Here is a 22,346-nt window from a genome sequence, read left to right as displayed (position 1 = left end):
GTTAAAGCCTCTGCCTTTGCCTTGGGTCATGATCTCAGGGTTCTAGGATTGAGCCCCACATCAGGCTCTCTGCTCAGCGGGGAGCCTGCTTCCCCCTCTCTCTCTCTGCCTGCCTCTGCTTACCTGTGATCTCTGTCTGTCAAATAAATAAATAAAATCTTTAAAAAAAAAAAAAAGAAAAGAAGCATAGTAGGATTTCAATTTTTTTGAATTTTTGAGGCGTGTTTTGTGACCTAGTATGTGATCTACTCTGGAGACTATTCCATGTGAACTTGAGAAGAATGTGTATTCTGCTGTTTTAAGATGGGATGCTCTGAATATATCTGTTAAGTCCATCTGGTCCAATGTGTCATTCAAAGCCGTTGTCTCTTTGTTGATTTTCTATTTAGATGATTAGTCCATTAATGTAAGTCAGGTGTTAAACTCCCCTGCTATTATTGTATTATTATCAATTAGTTCCTTTGTGTTTGTCATTAATTGTTTTATGTATTCGGGAGCTCCTATGTTGGGTGTGTAAGTATTTATAATTGTTTTATCTTCTTGTTGGATTGTCCCCTTACTATGATATAGTGCCCTTCTTTGTCTCTTGTTACAGTTTTCATTTTAAAAGTCTAGTTTGTATGATATAAATATTGCTATCTCAGGTTTCTTTGACATCATTTGCATGACAGATGTTTCTCCATCCTCTCACTTTCTTTCTTTTTTAAAAAGATTTATTTATTTATTTTATAGAGAAAGAAAGCATGAGCTTGGCAGGGGAGTAGAGGGAGAGAGAATCCTAAGCAGACTCCATGATGAACATGGAGCCTGACAAGAGGCTCGACATCACAAACTAAGCTGAAACCAAGAGATGCTTAACCAACTGTGTCACCCAGGTGCCCCTCCACCCCCTCACTTTCAATCTGCAGGTGTGTTTTCGTCTTAAATGAGTCTCTTATAGGCAGCATATAGATGTGTCTTGTTTGGTTTTGTTTTAATTTACTCTGTCACACTATGTCTTTTGATTGGAGCCTTTAGTCCATTTTCATTCAAAGTAATTATTGATAGACACATATTTATTGTCATTTTATTACTTGTTTTGTGGTTGTTTCTGACAATATTCTCTGATCTTTTCTTGTCTTTCTCTCTTTCATGGTTTGCTGATTTTCTTTAGTAATATATATATATATATATATATTGATTTCTTTCTCTTTATTCTTTGCATATTAGTGGTTTTTGATATATGGTTACCATTAGGTTTGTAGAATAACTTCTTCTGCATTTGGCAGTCTATACTAAGTTGATGGTCATTTAAGTTTGAACCCACTGACTTAGGAGTGTCTCCAATGTGTGCCACGTGTGCTCTGTTGTTTTGTCCTGGTATCTTTATCCTTCAGGCCTGTTTGCCTATTGTGGGCAGTGTTTGGTCCCTGGCCTGAATGTGACATGTTTTAACTAGGTGTGCTCTGGTCTGCTTGTGAAATGAGACTTGTCGCCATCTCCATTGAAACTGATGCTCCACAAATGTCTCAGGTTGTGAGACAGGGTTTTGGTGGGGATTTGGGCTGTTCTTCTGGGGGAGGGGATCTGCTGCACTGGGACTGAGGCAAGTTGTCAGGGAAGGGAGGCACCACCAAAGTGGGGGTGGGGTGGGGTACGGTATGGTATGCTTGGTATAAGATAGCAAGTGTCAGTGCTATGTTGGTTCCATTCACAGCCGTGTGTCTATGCTAAGGGGTGAGGAAGGGAAATGGCACTTGCTCATTCCTTTGCTCCTGGAGAGGTCTCTCTATGAACAATGCCTCTCTGGGACACACTCTGAGATAAGCAAATAACCTCCCTACTGTGTGACCCATGAGCTCTTCAGATCACTATTTTCACACTGTATGTCCATGGGTTGTTTGCTTAACTTCTTTCCAAGAGCAGCCCCAATGCCCTCCAAGGCTCTTCCCAAGCCAAGCCCAGACCTTTAGCCTCACTGGTTGCCAGAACTCACAAAATTCAGCCTCCCTCACCTTCTAATCCAATTACTACTGGGATTCGTTTTCCCCATGCACTGCCCTGTGTGCTAGTCTGTCTCTCACCCTTCTCTGTAACTGTTGCTCCCTCCCTACCCTGATGGCCACAATCCATTTCTCTTCCAAATCACATCTCCACACTTCTTACCTTCTTAATGTGTCCTTGCCTCTACCTTTAGTTGTGGAGTTTTCTTCTGTCGTATTTAGGGTGATTTGATAGTTATCTAGTTGTATTTGCAGAATGAGGTGAGCAGTCCTCCTACTCTGCTACCATCAAGCCCCTCCTCTCCCCAAATGTACACTTTTTCAACAAACTTTTTCCTGAGTGCCCTAGACTAAGAGATTAAAAAAGCAAGGGATGGGGCATTGCTAGGGCCAGTATTGTATGCCATAATAATATGATCCCAAATCTTATTCCCCAAAGTCTATGCACAAGAGAACCAGGATGGCCCACTTGGTCACTGAAACCATCATGTACTTTCCCCTCTCTGTACTCTGGCTGCAGCTTTTGTCTGATGGACAACATGACCCCACCACTTGAATAGCTACATACCTGTAAGAATCCAGAATCCTTCATGAAGTATTTTCCTAGTGGCATCCAACCATCCCTCTTACCCAACCCCAAACACCATGGCAGAGTCTCTCTCATATTACTCCTACTCTTCTTCAGGGCACGACTGATTTATTGATGGCTACACACATGGGAATTCATTTCCCTGCTAAACCTCAGGTACTTTTTCTGTCCTCATGCATCTCTGTCTAGCCTGCAGTGTTAAGCCAGGGACCTGGTCACATTATGACTTAAGATTTCTTTGTAACTGTTAGTACCTTTAGAGAGTTAATAGTCCATTTTCTTATAAGCTGATATAATTCTCACATATAGCTCCAGAGTAAACATTTTTCCCAGATAAGACTTACATTAAGATATGAGCAGTGCTTACTGACATCCACAGCCCCAAGAAGGCTAATATTCAAGAATAGTATTCACTGATATGGAGGATATTCTTATTAAACATAAATATTTACTTGAGGGCCATTTACTGGGTACATAGAAGTATCTTTATTAACTAATGAAGTATATTTCTTAATAAAGCACTAATTACTATGACCTTGAACTTTAAATCTTACAACTCTATTTGTGTGTTTCACTAATTGTTAACCAGTATTTTTCTCATGAAAATTATTTTGTTCAATATATACTGTTTCAAGCAACTATAAACCTACTATATGCGATGATGGTAGTTTCAGCCTGGAGGTGGCAAGAAGGAGGGTAGGGCATGTCCTATATGGAAAAAAGTAAGTATCCAATGATGCCTGCTGCACTCATTACAGGGATCAAGGCCTAAAGGGTTTGTAGGGAGATGCGGGGGAGGGGAGACAAAGTAATCCAAACATCTGCAGAGTCAGGAAACCGTAATTGCCGGTGTTATCCTGAAGGATTCTGGCATAAGACAGTAGTCACAGGCAAAGACAAGATTACAGTAGTGCATCTCAATATGCATTCAGAGGACTACAGGGATCAGAATACTCTTAAGATGCTTGCTATGAAATACAGCTACAGAGGAGTAGAGGCCTGCTTCTACATTTTTTTATAGGAATTCCAGATTTCTTCTGTACATGAAAGTGGAAGAACTACTAGATCAGGTTTATCACCTTTTCAGAACAAAGGGATACTAGCTGCTTAAGACATACAAGTAATTACACTGTGTAGAGCCCTTTAAAATATATTTTTAAGTAAATGCCACAACATAAATAGCTGCTTTATTTTCTATTTTCTTTATTCTCTGTATTAGGTACTCAATAAAAAAATGAAAGGGTCTATATAAAAAGATTACAGAGAAATTTACAGAAACAATTCATGTAGACAATTCTGTAAATACTGACAGAATGGGGCAGAAGTTATTCTCAGGATGTGAAAATTCAATACACATATCCCAAAATCCTTACCTCTGGCTGCCCTAGAGTATTTCCCATCAGTAGCTATATCTGACCCATAGGAGATCCCAAGAACTGCTGACTCTGAATAATTGTACTTCTGTGAGGAGTCTCGGAAAACAGATATTCTAGCACAGCACCAAGGAAAATGTCTTTCTCCTCTGACAAACTGAAACCAATTAAGTCAAAAGCATCACATTGATCCAATTATACCAGGAAGAGTTAAAATGAGACTAATATCCCCAAGACCCTCAAGACTCATTAAGAGTAGGTAACATTCTTCAGGAGCCAGTAAAATTAATGACATTTCAAAAATGAGACCCTTATGAGCCACTAAAGAAAGAAGTGGCAGAGGGTTGTAGAAATCAAGTGATGTTAATCCTTAAAAACTAAAGAAAACATTTGAAAGAAAAATCTCTATAATTTCTTTAAAATAGTAAAGACGGACTTCTTACATATTTTCTGGCACCCACAAAATATCCTTCCTTCTTACTTATCTCAAATTTGGTTTGCAAATCTGACTAAGATACCAGCTGGTTAACTTCAAAACAGGTAACTCACGGGTTTCAGTTTCTTTCTCCATAAAATGGAGCTGCTAAAAAGAGTCAACTCAATAGAGAGGACAAAGTTCCTGGACCAATGATTGGGGCACAGTAGCCAAAGTAGCTACTTAACTAAACGAACAGCCTCTACACCTTAATTTCTATCCTATTTTATAGCTTACATACACTATCTCCTTACTGAACTGTTGAAAGGGGTGGAGGGGGTGTCAAACAGGATAACATGTACGCTGCTTTGTGAAAAGTAAAGCATTACACTCAAATGTTAGCTGTTATTAACTTGGAAATGGAAGAATAAACACAATTAAAAGAGATCTGACACCCAGGATAGGTAAGTAAATAGTAAAAGGGCATTTAGTTTCTTTAAATGAGTTCAAGTCTCTTTCATTCCTTCAATATTTATTGAACAAAAGGCAAGGGCCAAGCATTTGTCTTCAATGACCTACAAGGGATATTAGACATAAGCAAACACAAGAAAGAAAAGTCTAAGCACTGTAATTAAGGTAAAGTTAACTAGGGATTTCATAGTAGACAGAGATTACTTCAAGCTTAGGGTAAGCAGATAAATCTTCACAAAAACGAAGCAGCTGAAATGGCCTTGAAGTATGTAGAGTTTGGATAAAGAACATATTTCAGGTAAGAGCACAAGGCAAAGCAGGGAGATGAAGAAGCACAGGTGTGGGGTATAAGGTAATTCATTTCTGCTAAAGCACAGGGTATAGGCAGTGCTGGGCCAACAGCCTGGAAAACAGGCTACAGACAAGCCGTAGAGGGCCCTGCATGTGTGTCTCAGGAAACAGAGACTTAAAGAATCCTGGCAGCTATGCTTCCTTGCTTAAAATCCTTTCATGAAGGAATTTCAGAGTTTTGTATTCTCAGAGTAATCTGACATATTTTAAGAGGGAGGCTAGAGCCAAGGGTAACCATCAACCTCCAAGGTGGTTAAAAGGTGAATGTTTGAAAAAGAAATGGGTAGGAACAATGCAATAAGTAAAGTGACTAATCATGGGGTATAATGAAAGAGGCACCATTAACACAGCAAAAGACTCCAGCTTTTATCTGCTACAAAGATGTAGTATCCTTAATGGAAAAACAGCACATGGGTGAGTGAAGTATAAATGGTATTCCAGGATACTTAAGTAATGCACAAGATGATCACAGAAATACTGACTACAATCTTGGGGAAATAAACTACGACACCCAAGTCCACACTGTGAGAGGAGTCATGAAAAGTAAAGCCAAGCAGCCAGCACCTACTATCTCAGCATTTTTGTGGGCACAGGACATACAGCACAAACAAGACAAACGAAAGCGCCTGCTCACAAGGGACTTACCTTCTAGTAAATGTAAGACAAATAACTAAATCAATAAAGACCTTAAAGATAAAGAATAGGGCCAAGGGCAGACCTCTGTGACCTTCTAATACTCAGAGGCCTGATAAAGGAGGATGAGAAATAGCCAGAGAGGAGAAAGAAAACCAGGTGAGTATGGTGTTATATGGAGACTAAAGAAGCTCATGTTTCAAGGATGGAGATGTTACATAAAATGAGGATGGGAACTGACTAATGGCTTTGGCCCAGAGAAGACCTTGATGGAAGCTATGCTAAAGCCCAGTGTGTGAGTGTGTTAAAGCATCAGTGTGAGGTGAGGAAATAGAGAAGTAAGTATGATGACTCTTTCCAAGAGTCTGAGGGTGTAGTAGCCAAGATGAGGTAGCTTTTCAAAATGGGAAGAGTGGCCCCATGCTACTGAAAAGTCAAGTAAGATGAGAACAAAGGTTAATCCTGAGTTTGGGTAAGGTATAGGCCAATCACTCAAGCAGTTTTAGTGGAGTAGTCAGACAAAGTAACAATCAGAATGCCTTGAGAGGACCATCCCACAGAGAAGATGGAGGGCCACCTCAAAGGGAAAGTTCTTGCTTTGAGGGTAAGTCTGATACATCTCATATTCTAATTAATGAATTTGCCATCAGTTCCTCTGTCACCATTACCTGAGAGCCTAGGTAAAAATGGTCAGGTGTGTTCTTAAGTATAAAGCCTGAAGAGTGTATTTTCCTCAAATGGTAATGGTAAAAATTCTACACTGACCTTACTGAGAAACTAGTTACCCAATATATTTCCCACCAATTGCATAAGTAACAACTAAGGAAAATGAAGACACATATATTTAATTGCACATACCAATAATATTGGCATGTTTATAAATATAAAATTGGGCAGGGGCGCCTGGGTGGCTCAGTGGGTTAAAGCCTCTGCCTTCAGCTCAGGTCTGATCCCAGGGTCCTGGGATCAAGTCCAGCATCGGGCTCTCTGCTCAGCAGGGAGCCTGCTGCCCCCTCTCTCTGCCTGCCTCTTTGCCTGCTTGTGATCTCTGTCTGTCAAATAAATACAATCTTTAAAATAAATAAATTAAATAAAATGAAATAAAATTGGGCAACAATTAAGAGGCAACAATACAACTGAGAATTACCAGATCATCTAAAAAGCATTTATGGGGGCGCCTGGGTAGCTCAGTGGGTTAAAGCCTCTGCCTTTGGCTCAGGTCATGATCCCAGGGTCCTGGGATCGAGCCCCACATCCGGCTCTCTGCTTAGCAGGGAGCCTGCTTCCTCCTCTCTCTCTCTGCCTGCCTCTCTGCCTACTGGTGATCTCTGTCTGTCAAATAAATAAAATCTTAAAAAAAAAAAAAGTCTTCAAAAAGCATTTGTGATGCTAACTACAAATTCTAAAACCCTATAATATAGTTCCTCAGTAAGTCATAACATTAAGAGCACTGTCTAATAATTTGAAAACTACTGAACATATCCCAATTGCTTTACAATTCTAAATAGCTATTTCCCTAGTCTATATCTGAGATAAACAATGTTTGGAGGCATTTGATTTGTTTTTCCCAGCATGTGTTCTTAGCACCAGGCCTTATTCACCCTAGATTGCAGAATGAGATATAAAGGAGGGTAGAAGTTAATACTGGAAAGATCCTGTGGCTTCTCATTGAGAGGCAGATAATCAGTTTCATATTGTAACAATATGCTATGAGCCACTCATGAAATAATTCTGATTATGCAAAAATTGACTATAGCTACAAAATCTAACCAAAGCAAAAAATGAAAACACACACTTAGAGAATAAGATTCCACCTTTCACCTTATATTTCCCTTCCCTTCATTTTCATTTTGATCCTTCTTTTGCTGATTTTCTCTCTACATCTCCTTCTCTAATACCACCTCATACTTGTTTCATTTGTGAACCCCCCCTTATATTTGCTCATTTAATTCTCATATCAACACATTTTACACACATTCAGATATTAAGTGATGAGAAAATTAAAGCTGAAAGGCATGAGTGGACCTATCAAATTCTGACAAGATCAGTTTTATTTTGCCACTACCACCACAGATGCCTCTCCCAGTTGAAGTCTATCACTTTGAGAAGTATTTTCTTGTAAGACCCAATACCTAATACCCACTTGCCATCACAGAGGATAAGTTGCTCACACAAAGGAGAAACCCGGCTTATCAACGAACCACCATCAGAGAAAAAGACTTTATTTTTACTAACACCAGCTGGTCACAAGGTCATTTTTAAGAGCAAAATGAAGACATGCTGCCCATACAGTTGCTCTAACCACAAGATTTTATCATTCGCAATGGCTGTTCATAGAAAGTTTTCATTGTAATCCACTGAAGGGGAATTCAGGGTCCATTAAGGATCCATCTGCAAAGTTCCACTTCAGTGACTGATAATCCCAGTACTCTAGGCTGACTGCAGCTCCACATAAAAAATAAAAAAATAAAAAAAAACCACCAAAACAAAAAACAGTGCCTTTCCACATCCCAATGCCTTTTTATAAAATATAAACCTTAAATTTCTCAAGAAATGGTAATACATCATTTCAGCTACCATAAAATCAAAAGCAAAAACAAAACCTGACTTTGAACTTGAATTGTAATTGAAGAAATCTTGAATCCCAAAGAGATTTGAATCTCAATAAAAAAATAAATAATTCACATGTTAACTGGGGGCTGGGGAGAAAGGAAACTACAATGATCTACTGTAAAAATTTCTTTAAAAACATGTTTTATAACAGCAATTTTCCAAACAGGGAAGGAGCCCATGATAAACCATCATTTCACTATATCAGGTGAAGAGAGTTCTGGAATTGAGCTTATCCTAGACAAAGAAAGCGAGTTAGCCCAAATTATTGAAGTTTGTATCTCTTTTATCTGATCCACATATTTTTCTATGGTAACCACATCATACAGTAACATTTATATCATAATTATTCCATCAGAAACCCTTCCACGGCCATCATGTGAGATGTGTCATCAACAGTGACAGCCCTGCGATGTTGACATATGACCATAACAAGTCCCAGGGAAGCACAACTCAGGCATCCACAGAGGAGTTTAGAGAAGAAACAATGAATGGTCTGTGATCAAGAACCCCTACTCCACAAGCTTCAAAAGGAATACTGAGCCCTCAAGAAAAGTCTTAGAGAGTTAAATAGTAAAAAGAATCCAGGATTCCTTGAATGCTCATTGTCATATGCCTTGTTCATTTCAGAACTTCAAAAGCAGCCCAGCCAAGACTCGCTAACACAAAACATGGTACCAAAATATGTTTTTAAAGAGAAAGAACTAATGCCAAACACATTAGTATGAGTTGAAGGCCTTATTCTGATCAACAAAATTCTCTACCACCCATAATTTTAAAAAATTGATACAGTACACAACCTACTTGTATCTATATCAATGGCAAAGAGAATCTAGAGACCAAAAGAAAAATTAGTTTAAAAAATATATATTTTCAGTTTTTATATTTAACAAAAAACCCTCTCACAAAATCCAAAAGAGTTTTCTGGGTCAACATAGTATGAATTGGCCCCAGCAGAAAACAGGTGAAATGTTAAACAGTGGAATAATTTGAGAAGGACTGAATTAAGGGACAGAACAGGTATAGGCAGGGCATAGAAAAACAGAAGAGACAGAGTAGGACCTGGGGCCAGATAACAGCAGAGTTTTCACTAAAGCTAAGTCTGAAATGCCTTGAGAAGACAGTAATTGCCCGAATCTGAAGGAGACTACCTGGGAGGCTGGTCTAAAGCAACTGCTGTCACTGGGCCCTCATTCTCCTCCCATCACCATCTCAGCCCTACTACCTTCCTGCCTCCTCCTTGGTGCAGACAATTGGGCTTAATGTTCGAGAAGCAGAGGGGTAGTAAAGGAATCAGAGAGGTGAGGAGTACCTGTGTCTGGAGATGACAAAGAGCAATCATGTAGCACTTGTGCACCTAGTAAGATCTTTAAATATTAATATACATGAAATGGGAAGTCATGAAAAAGAGATTTTAAGCAGAAAGGTGTACAATCTGAAAAAAGGTTTTAAAGGTGTCCCTCTGGCCTCTAAATTAAGAATTGACAGGAAAAGGGAGACTTTGAGAGTCACTGGGACAATTCAGGCCAGTGATAACAGTGGTTGCACCAGAGTAGTAGTGGCTAGAGTGGTGAGAAGTGGTCACTTTCCCATAGATTTGGAAGGTGGAGATAATGGATTAAAGAGAAAGAGAGATATCACTGAAGACTCCAAAGTTTTGGGTCTAAACAACCAGGGGAATGGAGTTGTAATTAAAATAGATGTAGAAACTGGTAAGAGCAGTTACTGGACTTAAGTCTGTGAAGCCTATTAGACATCCAAATGGAGTTATCAGCCTGGATCATTTGGCAGAAGTTTGAGGGTTCAGAGGAAAGGTCTAGAATAAAGATATAAATTTAGTAGTCAGAAGAAATCAAGATATGGATGATATTTAAAACTGCAAGACTGAATTCAATCATAAGGGTGCAAATGTAGACAGAAGAGAGGAACCTAAGAACTGAGCCCTAGAGTTCTTCAATGTAATGATGTTTCAGGGATAGAAGAAAGCACCAAAAGAGACTGAGAAGGAAAAATTGGGTAACATGGAAGGAAATCAGAAATGTGCAGTGTTCTGAGAAACCAAGGAAAGAAGATCTTCAAGGAGAATGAAATGCAGTTGTATCAAATGCTGCTAATAGGTCAGGTGAGATGAGAATTAAAAAATAATTCAATTTATCAACACTGGGTTATCAGTGATTTTGACAAAAGCAGTTCTGGGAGCATAGAGAGGGTCAAAGACTGTGGCAGTTAAAGAGATACTAGAAAAAAGGGAAGCAAAAAAAGGGGGGGGTTATAAGCATGATGAGAAGGGGGATTACGAGAATCTTTCAGATAGGAGAAATAACAGCTTATAGGAAGATAAGAATGATCCAGTAAGGAAGGAAAACCTGACAATGCTGGAAGAAGACTGAGGAACTGGTAAAGCAGTGTTCTTGAAGGTGCAAGGGGGACTGGAGTTATGTGCACAAGTGGCCTCAAGTAGAAGCAAAAACAATTTATCCAGAGTGACAGAACAGGAGATTTGAGTATATGGGCTTTGGTGCTGTTGGGAATCTGTGAAGTTCTCTTATTTTCTCACTGAAATGAGAAGAAAGGCATGTAACAGAGAATGAGGATGGAGACAAGAAAGGGATCTAGAGGATGTGGCTGGACTGCTGGGCATAATACAATGTCTACCTGAGGTCTTGGATCTGGAAAGAGTAGTTGGGATAGTTGTGTGCTTGTCCCCAGCCACAGTAAGGCTACACAGGGACAAGCATGGAGAGCAGGGAGATAGGTGAGCAGAACCAGATGCAGGTGTGACAAGTAAGAGATGGGCTATGGTGTGAAGAGAAAGATGAAAATGATAGGATATAATTTGCTGGAGAAGAAGTGAGAGCATGAGGGGGATGAGCAACCATGAAAAGTATGATCAATGGCTTTTTAGTTCCTGCTTGAGTTCAAGGGTGTACTGGGATTAAGGTAGTAGAAGGAATGAGCTGAAGAGACAAGGAGTCACCTCGTCACAGAATGAGATTTCTGAAACTGGAATTAAGAAGACAGTGCACATATTAAGACCACAAGAATGACTGACCTAGACAGGGTGGAGACAAGATCACTGGAAGAAAGAAGTCAAGGCAGGAGCCACCCAGCAATGATTTCAGGTGCCTCCACTTCATGCCTAATCTCTCATATCCCCAAGTCACTTCAGTCAATGAAAATAACTCATATTACTGTAAATGATTTAACTCTCTTGCATTAAACAAACAAACAAAAGGCTTGATGACCTAACTAATCACTAATGGGTAAAATATGAATACTCTAATTATATCATATCCCAAAAATCAAAGAGACAAATAAATGGAACTGGGATGTTTCCAATGTAATGCACAATCATATGTCCACACACCAAGCATAGGAAAACATGCTGCTTTACAGTCATTTGGCCAAAAAGGAAAATATTCAAGGTGATCAAAATTTCTTAAAAATACAGACTTATTTACTTTTAATTAAAGAATAGTTGGCAAACAATATTACATTAGTTTCAGATACTCAACAGTGATTTAAACTCTATATATTATGCTATGCTAGCCACAAACCTAACTACCATCTGTCACCATACAATGCCATGACAACACCATTGATTATATTCCCTATGCTGTTCCTTTCATCCCCGTGACTCATTCAATTCATAAATGGAAGCCTGTATCTCCCATTCCCCTTCACCCTTTTGCCCATATCCCTAAACCCCTCCGGTCTGGCAACCACTAGTTTGTTCTCTGAATTTATGAGTCTGCCCCTAAATGCAGTCTTACTTTAGAAGACACAGTCTTCTTAATAAGCATGCAATAGTCAATGCTTAAAATAAAATGAAACATCCTGCTAAAAGCTCTTCAAGGGACAGATCTGGTTTTATTCATACTTCATCCCCACATATAAATTACCTTGCATGTGACTGGAACTTAATATGTATTTGCTGAATAAATGTCAAAAAAAGTTTAGTCAAAAGAACTACCCAAAAAAGAAAAATGCTCTTATTAAAATTGTAAATGTAACTATTATTGTATTTTCACCATTGTGTTTTATAAAGAGTTCATATTGAAACTTTTCTCAAAAATGTTCAATGGCTCCCCATCACAAAAAATTAAATGGTCCAAATTTTTCTGTGTAACATTCAAGGTATTTCATAGCTTGGCTATACCCACCATTCTAAAAGTACTTCATTTCAAACCACAAAGAGACAACTATCAAAAACATCCTGTCGGGCGCCTGGGTGGCTCAGTGGGTTAAGCCGCTGCCTTCGGCTCAGGTCATGATCTCAGGGTCCTGGGATCGAGGCCCGCATCGGGCTCTCTGCTCAGCAGGGAGCCTGCTTCCCTCTCTCTCTCTCTCTGCCTGCCTCTCCATCTACTTGTGATCTCTCTCTGTCAAATAAATAAATAAAATCTTTAAAAAAAAAAAAAAAAAAACATCCTGTCATGACTTTACTCAAGCTGCAGATTTCCTCTTTTACCCTTAAACTTCTGAACCACCAATACTAGAATAATCTCATCCAATCTCCACCAGCTCAAATATTAACTCTCTCACAAAGTATTTCAGATACTGTTATGCTGGAATTAAACCCTCCCCATCCAGTATTCCCGTATTACTTTGTGCCTTTGTTAGCATTAATCAGTGATAAACAGCTCAGCCTGGTGCATATTCAAATACTAAAAACTGTTTTTTGTGGCTTCTCACACCCAGCATAGATCCTGTCACTACCATAAGCTGATAATGTTAGCTTTATTAACCAACAGCTTACAGTGGAATCTGAACATGTTTATCTGGCCCTCTCCTTGTTCTTCAAGAGCTATACCTTGAATACAATGTATACCCACCAAGATTAAAGCCAAAATAATGCCCAAGGAAGATATGTAAGTTGCTGTACCATTCAAGGAAAGAAAAACAAAATCAAGAGGTCTTTTTATTCTTGTGACAGACCAATGGATTTCTTCCCACACAGTTTTTCCTCTTAAAAAGTTAAAAACAATACGGGATGCCTGGGAGGCTCAGTTAATTAAGCTCCCAGCTCAGTTTCAGCTCAGGTCATGATCTCATGGGTGGTGGGATGGAGCCCCTCTTGGGGCTCTGCGCTCACTGGGGGGTCTGCTTACAGATTCTCTCCCTCTGCTCATACCCCATTCACATGCTTGCTTGCACATTCTCTTTCTCTCTCTCAAATAAATAAATCTCTGAAAAAGTTAAAAAAACAATCGAATCTTTGCAATCAAATAGCATAAAAAATGCCAAGTACTATGAGGACAATGACTTCTCAATGACTGCGCTATAACAATCATTTTCTATCTCTTTTGAATTGAAAGAGAATTTAACCCCAATCTCAAAGTGGCAAGCATCTCCAATTCTTCATCATGGCAGTAGCTAAAGGAGTACACTAAATAAACATGACTACTTCAAAGGAAGGTCAATTTCTTTTGTTTCCTATCCCTTTTTACATGCAATCCCCTAATCCCCTCATGAAGATTTGAAGACCCTAATACATGCTCATAGGCAGATGACAGAACAACTGTTTTGCAAAATCTAAACAATAGGAACAGATAATGTGCTTCTTGCCACAAGAGAAAATAAGAGATGATATATTCTAGGAAATCAATATGATGATGTATCCTAAAAGCAGTAAAGAAAGCTTATAACTTTCCTAAACTAAAAAGCACCTCATAAAAAAATTCTATCATTCTAGATGCTTTCAGAATGTTAATTTTGAAAACAGAGTTTAATTAACTCCAGAATTCCATATTTGTGGTCCATTCTCATCAGTAACAATCCTTACAACACAGAAAAATAAGTTAAGTAGCAAAATCAAAAAGACACAAAGAAATCTGAATAAATCTTTTTTTTTTTTTAGTTAAAGGGCAGTCAAAAATTAGTCCAATACCTCTGCATTCCCTGTTATAAATACTAATTTTACCAAAAGTATGCAGCACACTGTAAGGGGGGCAGGAAATAACATACTCTTTTCTCACATTCTTAGACAAACCTATTTAGAATAGGAAATAAGAAGTGTCATAAAAAGATCGGAACAGGGCTCTGAACTGCAAATAAAGACAATGTAACAAAATTCAAATGGAATAGGAGAAAGTGTGGATGAAAGAGTTCTTAGCATCCTGACCTTTAATTTATTACCTATACACAATTATCATGTTATCTTTTTTCTCTACAGTTAACAAGTTAATATGTTTCAATTAAAACTGCACAAAACTGACATCAGTTGGCCTCAAGGGATGTCAAATACAGCTGTTTGTTTTTAATAGTAACCTTGGGAATTTTCAATTCTGCATATATATGTTATCATAATATAGTAAAAGTTGCCCAATTTTTCCCAAGTGTTAGCTTCACTGATAAGAAGGAAGGAAAGGAAAAAGAGAAGAAAGGAAGGCAGGCAGTAGGCAAGCAAACAGGTTGTCAGGGCACCTATGAAGCTGAGATAGCACCCCCAAAGAAGCCTCTGCCTAGCCATGAAGGAAGGGGAAGTCTGCTGACACACCTCTTCAAAAGGAAGTGCCAAATAACATTCCTTTACCTGCCTCTAACCAATCCCACTGGAAAGCACTTTGAACACGAAATGTAATTCATCCACAGCTGGCCCAAAGCATGGACTGAAAAAGAATATACTTCATAAAAATCCATTTTGTAAACGAGCCTAAGTGCATCAGATTCCAAAACTGTTGCATTACATTACCAAAAAAAAGTGTGTTTCACCATATGCTTTAAGAATACCTAAACAGGGGCGCCTGGGTGGCTCAGTGGGTTAAAGCCGCTGCCTTCGGCTCAGGTCATGATCCCAGGGTCCTGGGATCGAGCCCCACATCGGGCTCTCTGCTCAGCGGGGAGCCTGCTTCCCTTCCTTTCTCTCTGCCTGCCTCTCTGCCTACTTGTGATCTGTCTGTCAAATAAATAGATAAAATCTTTAAAAAAAAAAAAAAAGAATACCTAAACAGTTGGGTTGTTTTGTTTTGTTTTAAGTTTTAAACAAATTTGCATGCATTTATATTTTAATACTAGTGAAACATTTTCATGCAAGAATTTTTATTTTTCCATTCATATCCCTGAGCAGCTAACTTTAAAAGAATACAATCAAACTGTATTACCTAGTAAGAAATCTGAACATTTACTTTTCCTAGTATGAGTGCTGGTCTTTTGTTTATTTGAAAAGAGAAGTGGGGCGCCTGGATGGCTGTTAAGTTGAGCATCTGACTCTTGATTTTGGCTCAGGTCATGATCTCAGGGTCATGAGATTAAGCCCAGTGACAGGCTCTGAGCTCAGTGCAGGGTCCACTTAAGATTCTCTCTCCCTCTCCCTCTGCTCATCCTCCCGCTGATCAGCGTGCTAGAAAGAGAAAAGAGAGAGGAAGGAAGAAAGGAAGGAAAAGAAAAGAGGGAGGGAAAGAGACAGATAGAAAGAGAGAGGAAGGGAGGAAGGAAGGAAGAAAAAACCTTAAGAAAAAAAAAAGAAAACAGAGAAGTGAAACTGTCAGTTACTGAACTAAGGTTCTATCGCAAGCATTTCAATCTTCACATTCCATTCCTTTTCAGAGGAAGTACTGAAATAACCAGTATTGTGTTTGCTTTTTATGGTTTTATTGTTTTGTTAAATTTCTCAGTATACTAAAAATATCCACTGAATTGCAACAAATAGAAAAGCTATCATATGAAAAAAACTCCAAGAATAGAACTTCGTAATTCTTAAAACACCAACAGTAAAAATGTTAGTAAGAAAATGTATTCTTTCCTTCTTATTTCTATATCTAAGTTAGTACAAAAAGAAAGGTAAAAATCCCACTGCAACTCACAGGGAATACACATACATACCTTTGAGGGCAACTAGCAGTTCAGAAGGTACTACTATATGTTACCCTGGTTAGAATCAAGTTAATGGGGAAAGAAATACTTCCTCCCATAAGCAAAAATGTCTTTGGAGTATGGCAAAGCAAAAATTAGTCAACACACAAAGCTGTGAGTATATACATTCAGTCTCTCATTATATACCACTGATAACCAATCTTGTATAGAAGTTTTCTGAACCTTCAACCTACTCCATTCACATACATTAAAGTGCATTTCTATTTTGATCTGTTGTACTTGGCCATAGTATCTGTGTTCCTTCTGCAGTGAATTCTGATACGGGAAACAAAGGCAGAAGAAAAATTATTAAATTTCCTTACTACCCAGAACCCACTGACAAGTCCTTGAAACAGAGTGACATTCTTCTAGGGACTCAACTACCTTGATGTTAATACTTTGTGAAGGGCAAACTGTAACCTTAGCCCAACCCAAAGAATGCTGTAAGTCTACTTTAACATATAAAAATTCCTTTAGAAATTGCCTTTAAACTCCCAAGATATATGTTGGCAATCATCACCCAAGCATATGGCCCACCGATACACATCTGAAGGGTCTCATGACTAAGGTTTGATTAGATGGTAATAAATGACCTGTACCCCACAATAGCTAGCCCCCTCAAGGTCCTGGAAACCTTGCTTCAAAAATTCCTTAGAGACTTAGTGTTATCCCTCACCCCCTCCCAACCTGAAAGTATATAATGGGCCACTCCGTATAACCCCATTGCAGCTCCTTCTGCCCACAAGTCCTGTCACCATACTTTAATAAAACAACCTTTTTGCACCAAAGTCTCAAGAATTCTTTCTTGGCCATTGGCTTCAAATCCAAACATCTTTTCTACATCAAATTCCAGGACTGTGTGGGCTCCTATAACTCTGCCTCAGAGAACAGCAGCTCATAGGGCACTGCAAGGTATGAGCATACAGCACCACCTGTTCTCTTGTAATCTGTAGAATAACCCCGGAAGACAAATAGGAGGCCTGTTAACCTGCACATGAGGGGTCACGAATGCTGCCTGCCATAGCTGAGCCCTGCCATATACAGTGTTCATCAAACGGGGAAGAGGCACCACAATTCCCAGAAAAGGGCTATAAAGAAGTGAGGGATGGCAGGAAGGGAAGAGTTGAGGTGGAATAGGAGGGGGAATAAGGCTCACAGATTCCAGGAAAGCACTGTGCAGGCCACTCCTTGCTCGACCTGAACCTTGAGAAAACCTATTCCCACAAGTCACCCTTTACCTGCCCATTCTGTCCCAACTTCCTGGGGAAAACCTTGCAAAAAGAAAGATCAGCTGGCAAAGAATTCCAGAACTACGTTCCCACCTTATTCATTCACAGACTTTTAAACTTGGAACCTGATCCAGAGCCCCAGACAAAAGCTGGGAAGAGGCACTGAAGAAGAGTCACATCACCTAAGAGCCCAGAGTTGGACAGGGGTTGAGTTGGGTTGAGGTTTCCTCTCTCCAGGATCAGTGTCCAGGAGGTGCACCTGCCCTTAGCCCTAGGTCATGTAGATTCAAAAATACACCTTTTAAATATCTCAAAGAAAGCTCCACAACAACAAAAAACTTAATTAAGATTCCAAATATAATAAATTACTTTAGAGATTTATCAAATCCCTGTTTTTGCTTGAAATATGAACATTTGTATACAATTGCTAACATTATTAAACATGCAGATTTATCTAGCACAGGTAGGAAGTAAAATGTACCATAAGGAGGATAGGTATGAGTTTACTTTCTTAATCAGGATATGCAATATATCAAAATCATTAACTTAACAGCTCACAGTTATCACTATAAATATTAGATACAGTTATATGCACTCAGGGATTATTGATATTTACACTCCTCTTTGAAGCTGAAAACAAGCAGTTTGGCCAAAGTCTCAGATCTAGCCAATCATGTATACCCTGATTTATCAAATTCTTCCTCTCGGATATTTTCCTAAACTACTGCTCTTGTCTTTTTGCCTCCATTTTAAAAGCACTTCACTAGTAGATTTACACTTAATTTGAAGTAAATTCAGTACTTTGAAATCTATAACTACAAGAAAAATACAATGAGACAGTTCTTTTTAAAAACAAACTTTTAGGGGCACCTGGGTGGCTCAATGGTTAAAGCCTCTGCCTTCAGCTCAGGTCATGATCTCAGGGTCCTGGGATGGAGCCCCACATCGGGCTCTCTGCTCACAGCAGGGAGCCTGCCTCCTCCTCCTCTCTCTCTCTGCCTGCCTCTCTGCCTACTCATGATCTGTCTGTCAAATTAAAAAAAAAAAAAATCTTAAAAAAAAAAAAACTTTTAATCTTTTAACTGCACATGTAACAGTTGCTGTAGAAATATAACAATAAAATTGCAATCCCATCAAAGATGATGATGTTAAATAATGAACACCCCTCTATTATTTATAATACATGTGTACATTCTTTCCTTTTTTAAGTAGCCTCCATACCCAGCACAGAGCCCAATGTGGGGGGCTTCAACTCACAACCCTGAGTTCAAGACCCACACTGAGATCAAGAGCCAGACAACCAACTGAGCCACCCAGGTGCCAACACAAGTGTACTAAAAAGGAAAATATCCTATTTTGTAATCTACTTTTAATCCTTGACAGTATGTTACAAATGCCTATCTATCAATAATTACACACCCACATCATTTTTCACACTGCTCAGCACATCATGGATGGATGTGCCATAAATTAGTCAACCATCCCTCAGTGTTGGATATTTATTTACTTACTATCATTTTTTCAGTTTCATAATCAACACTATAAGGATTATCCAAATAGGTACATTCTGGTGCAACTTTCTCTTTTTCCACAGGACATATTCCCAGATGTGGAAAGCGGGATCACAGAACACACTTATTTCCAAAGCTGACAGCCTGGGCATACTGTAGGTTGTATTAATTTGCAAAGGCATTAACAACACTGGATGTTTTCTTTTGTCTCCTTTGCCAGTGAGAGGTTAGAAACAACATTCATCTTTCTGCATTTCTATGACTACTAATAAGATTAGATTATGTGATTACTAGCTACTGTATTTTTTCTTTGATGAATTGCCTTTTACCTAGTGGGTTCTGTTTTGGTTTGGTTTGGGGTTTTTTTGTTTGTTTGCTTGTTTTTGAGAGAGAGAGAGAGCACGTGCACACACAGGCATGTAGGCATTCTAGCTAGTGGAGGAGGGTCAGAGAGAGGTGAGAGAGCGAATGCCAAGCAGACTCTACCTCTCCCCCGTACCCCCGCCACAGCTCAATCCCACAACACCTGATCATGACCCAAGTGGGAAGCCCAACTGATTGGGCCACCCAGGTGCCCCCAATTCTTCCACTTTAAATGTGGACTGACCCTCAACTGCACCTAATATTTCTCCTCTATAAAATGGGAGTAGTAATACTATGTCTCTTACACAACAGTTGTAAAACTTAGATGAATTTGTGTAAGTTTTATACCTGACACAAAGTAAAGACTTAGTGAATTTTAGCTAAGATAATTATTAATAAATTAAGATTGAGAGGTTTCTGGGGTACCTGGGTGACACAATCAGTTGAGCATCCAACTTTTGGTTTGGCTTGTGTCCTAATCTCAGGGTCCTGGGATCAAGCCCCATCTCCAGCTCATGGTTCAGTGTTGTTGCCTTGAGCTCCCCACTCCCTCATGCTCTCTAAAATAAATGAATCTTTAAAAAAAAAAATTGAGGAGGGACACCTGGGTGGCTCAGTCATTAAGCGTCTGCCTTCAGCTCAGGTCACGATCCCAGGGTCCTGGGATCAAGGCCCCACATCAGGCTCCCTGCTTAGCAGGAAGCCTGCTTCTCCCTCTCCAGCTCCCCCTGCTTATGTTCCCTCTCTCTCTGTGTCTCTCTGTGTCAAATAAATAAATAAAATCTTTTAAAAAAAAATTGAGTAGTTCTTTTCTTCTTTAAAGATTTTATTTATTTATTTGTTTGTTTATTTATTTATTTATTTTAGAGCAGGAGCACCAGCCACATTGTGGGGAGCAGTGAGGGGCAGAGGGCAAGGGAGACAGACAGGAAAGGAGAAGAAAAGTCTCAAAACAGACTCTGCACTCAGCTCAGAGCCCCACAAGGGGCAGATCCCACGACCTTGAGAACAGAACCTGAGCTAAACCAATATCTAGTAACACTTAAGTGACTGAGCCACCCAGGAACCCACAGAGGTTCTTTATATATTCGAGTGGCGTTGCTTCTCAAACCTGACCACTAAAGCACACCTAATGGCAAAGAAACACTCATAGCCCCCATAGCATCTAAAAAAAAAAAAAAAAAAAAAAAAACCCAGCATCTCAGATGTGCCAAATTTCCTTAAAATTTCCAGTTTTGTTTTAAATATTCTTATAAATTTTACATTCTGCCCCAAATTATATCAATATTTGACTAAATATGTTTTCAGTTCATTTGCTATTAAGTAATATTTAGGAATTACAACTACAGCTTAAGGAGTTTACATAGTACAAGTACAGCTTAATATTAACCCACTATCTCCTATGTAATGTAAGTGGTATACAGTACTTGTTTATTTAGTTTGTAATTTTTCAAATCTCACGGTCTCTTCCTTCATGGAATCCACCAATGGATCCCGCTTGGAAAGTCCTCCCAAACCCAAGGATCAGAAAAATATTCTCCCACATTTTATTTCAATACATTTAACATGAACAACTTCAGTCATATAAAATTTTGTTTCGATGTGACAGGAATCTCAATTTATTTCCGCTTAGCTGCCACGCATCTTCACCCTCTTTTGCTCTGTCAAAATTCCCTAAAATAATGAAGCTTTCAAGATGTAAGCACATATTTAGATACTTGCTTCATTAAATGATTAACTGCTATATTAAAAATACAAATAAAAGCATACTTTTGAGTTTTAATTTTTTTAAGATTTTATTTTTAAGTAATATCTACATCTGACAGGGACTCAAACTCAAAACCCCAAGTAGAGTCTCATGCTCTACCTACTGAGCCAGCCAGGCACCCCTGAGTTTTAATTTTTTATTTTTTTTTCTGAAATGATTTTTATTTTATTCCAAATCCTTTCTTTTCTATTCCAATTTATGTTGCTATTTCATCTTATATAATTTTCCAAAGTCTTTTACCTCATTTTTATTTACATGTTTACATTTTTAATTATAATTGTATATATTTAAGGTATTTTATTTTTTATATAAAAAAATTGAAGAGCATTCTATAATTTTGGGTACAGCATTTAATAGAAGAAATCTTTGAAACACCTGGCAGTATTAAAGATCCATCTACATCTTTGGTGATTTTTCATGGCCATTACTGAATAGTTTGAGTTTGTAAAATAAAATTTCTATCCCCAATACACATCAGTGCCAGTTGATGTGCTAGATCAGATAGTTATGACATGGCCAGATTAATGAACTGCTGCAGTAAAGCAATGTGTTGAACTCTCAAGCCTTTCTGGTCTACATTAGAGAGAGCAAGTGCTGATCTTTGCAGCTCCCTGTCCCTTCTTTCTGTATCTGCATATGCAAATCTGTTCTCTTAGCCACAGCCACAGAATTAAGGACATCCCCTTCCACAAATGCAAAGCTAGAGTCGAAGAAGAGCTAACACTTTTCCTTTGTGTGTACCTATCCATCAAATTCAAGAATTATATTCTTTACTTTCATATATGTTGAAGTAGCTTTTTGCATTTTCAAAATGTCTCATGTTCTTGCTTTATTTTATGAAGAAGGAGGTCAATTAATTTAAAAAAAAAAAAAAACAAGGGATATTTTAGAACAGCTATCTCAGCATTTGAACTTTTCTCCCAGTAGTACAGTTTCTGTCTCCCTGTATGATTTACTCAATTAAAATTTATTCCAGAACTATAGTCCTTTAGCATGCTCTGGACACAGCCCAGATGGAAACCAAAGAATAAATATTTTGACCTATTTAAAGTCCCTCTGAACCCAGATGTAAGAATGCACTCCCCCAGTGGGTACCCACCACAGTTTTATTCTGAAGGACAGTTAATAGCATGGCTGGCATGTATGTCAGTGGTAGCTGCCCAATAATGATAGGATATCAGATCTGCCCCAGAAGTG

General features: G+C 38.7%; 1 protein-coding gene across 9 annotated transcripts in view; it reads right to left on the bottom strand.

Moving 5' to 3' along the window:
- KDM4C (lysine demethylase 4C) overlaps positions 1 to 22,346 on the bottom strand; it is a 470,115-nt gene that overhangs the window by 282,755 nt on the left and 165,014 nt on the right. The window lies entirely within an intron of this gene.

The sequence above is a fragment of the Lutra lutra genome, chromosome 13 (assembly GCF_902655055.1).
Source record: "Lutra lutra chromosome 13, mLutLut1.2, whole genome shotgun sequence".
In the NCBI taxonomy this organism is placed as follows: domain Eukaryota; kingdom Metazoa; phylum Chordata; class Mammalia; order Carnivora; family Mustelidae; genus Lutra; species Lutra lutra.
The sequence above is the reverse complement of the archived record's forward strand: the minus strand, read 5'-3'. Positions and strand labels throughout refer to the sequence as shown.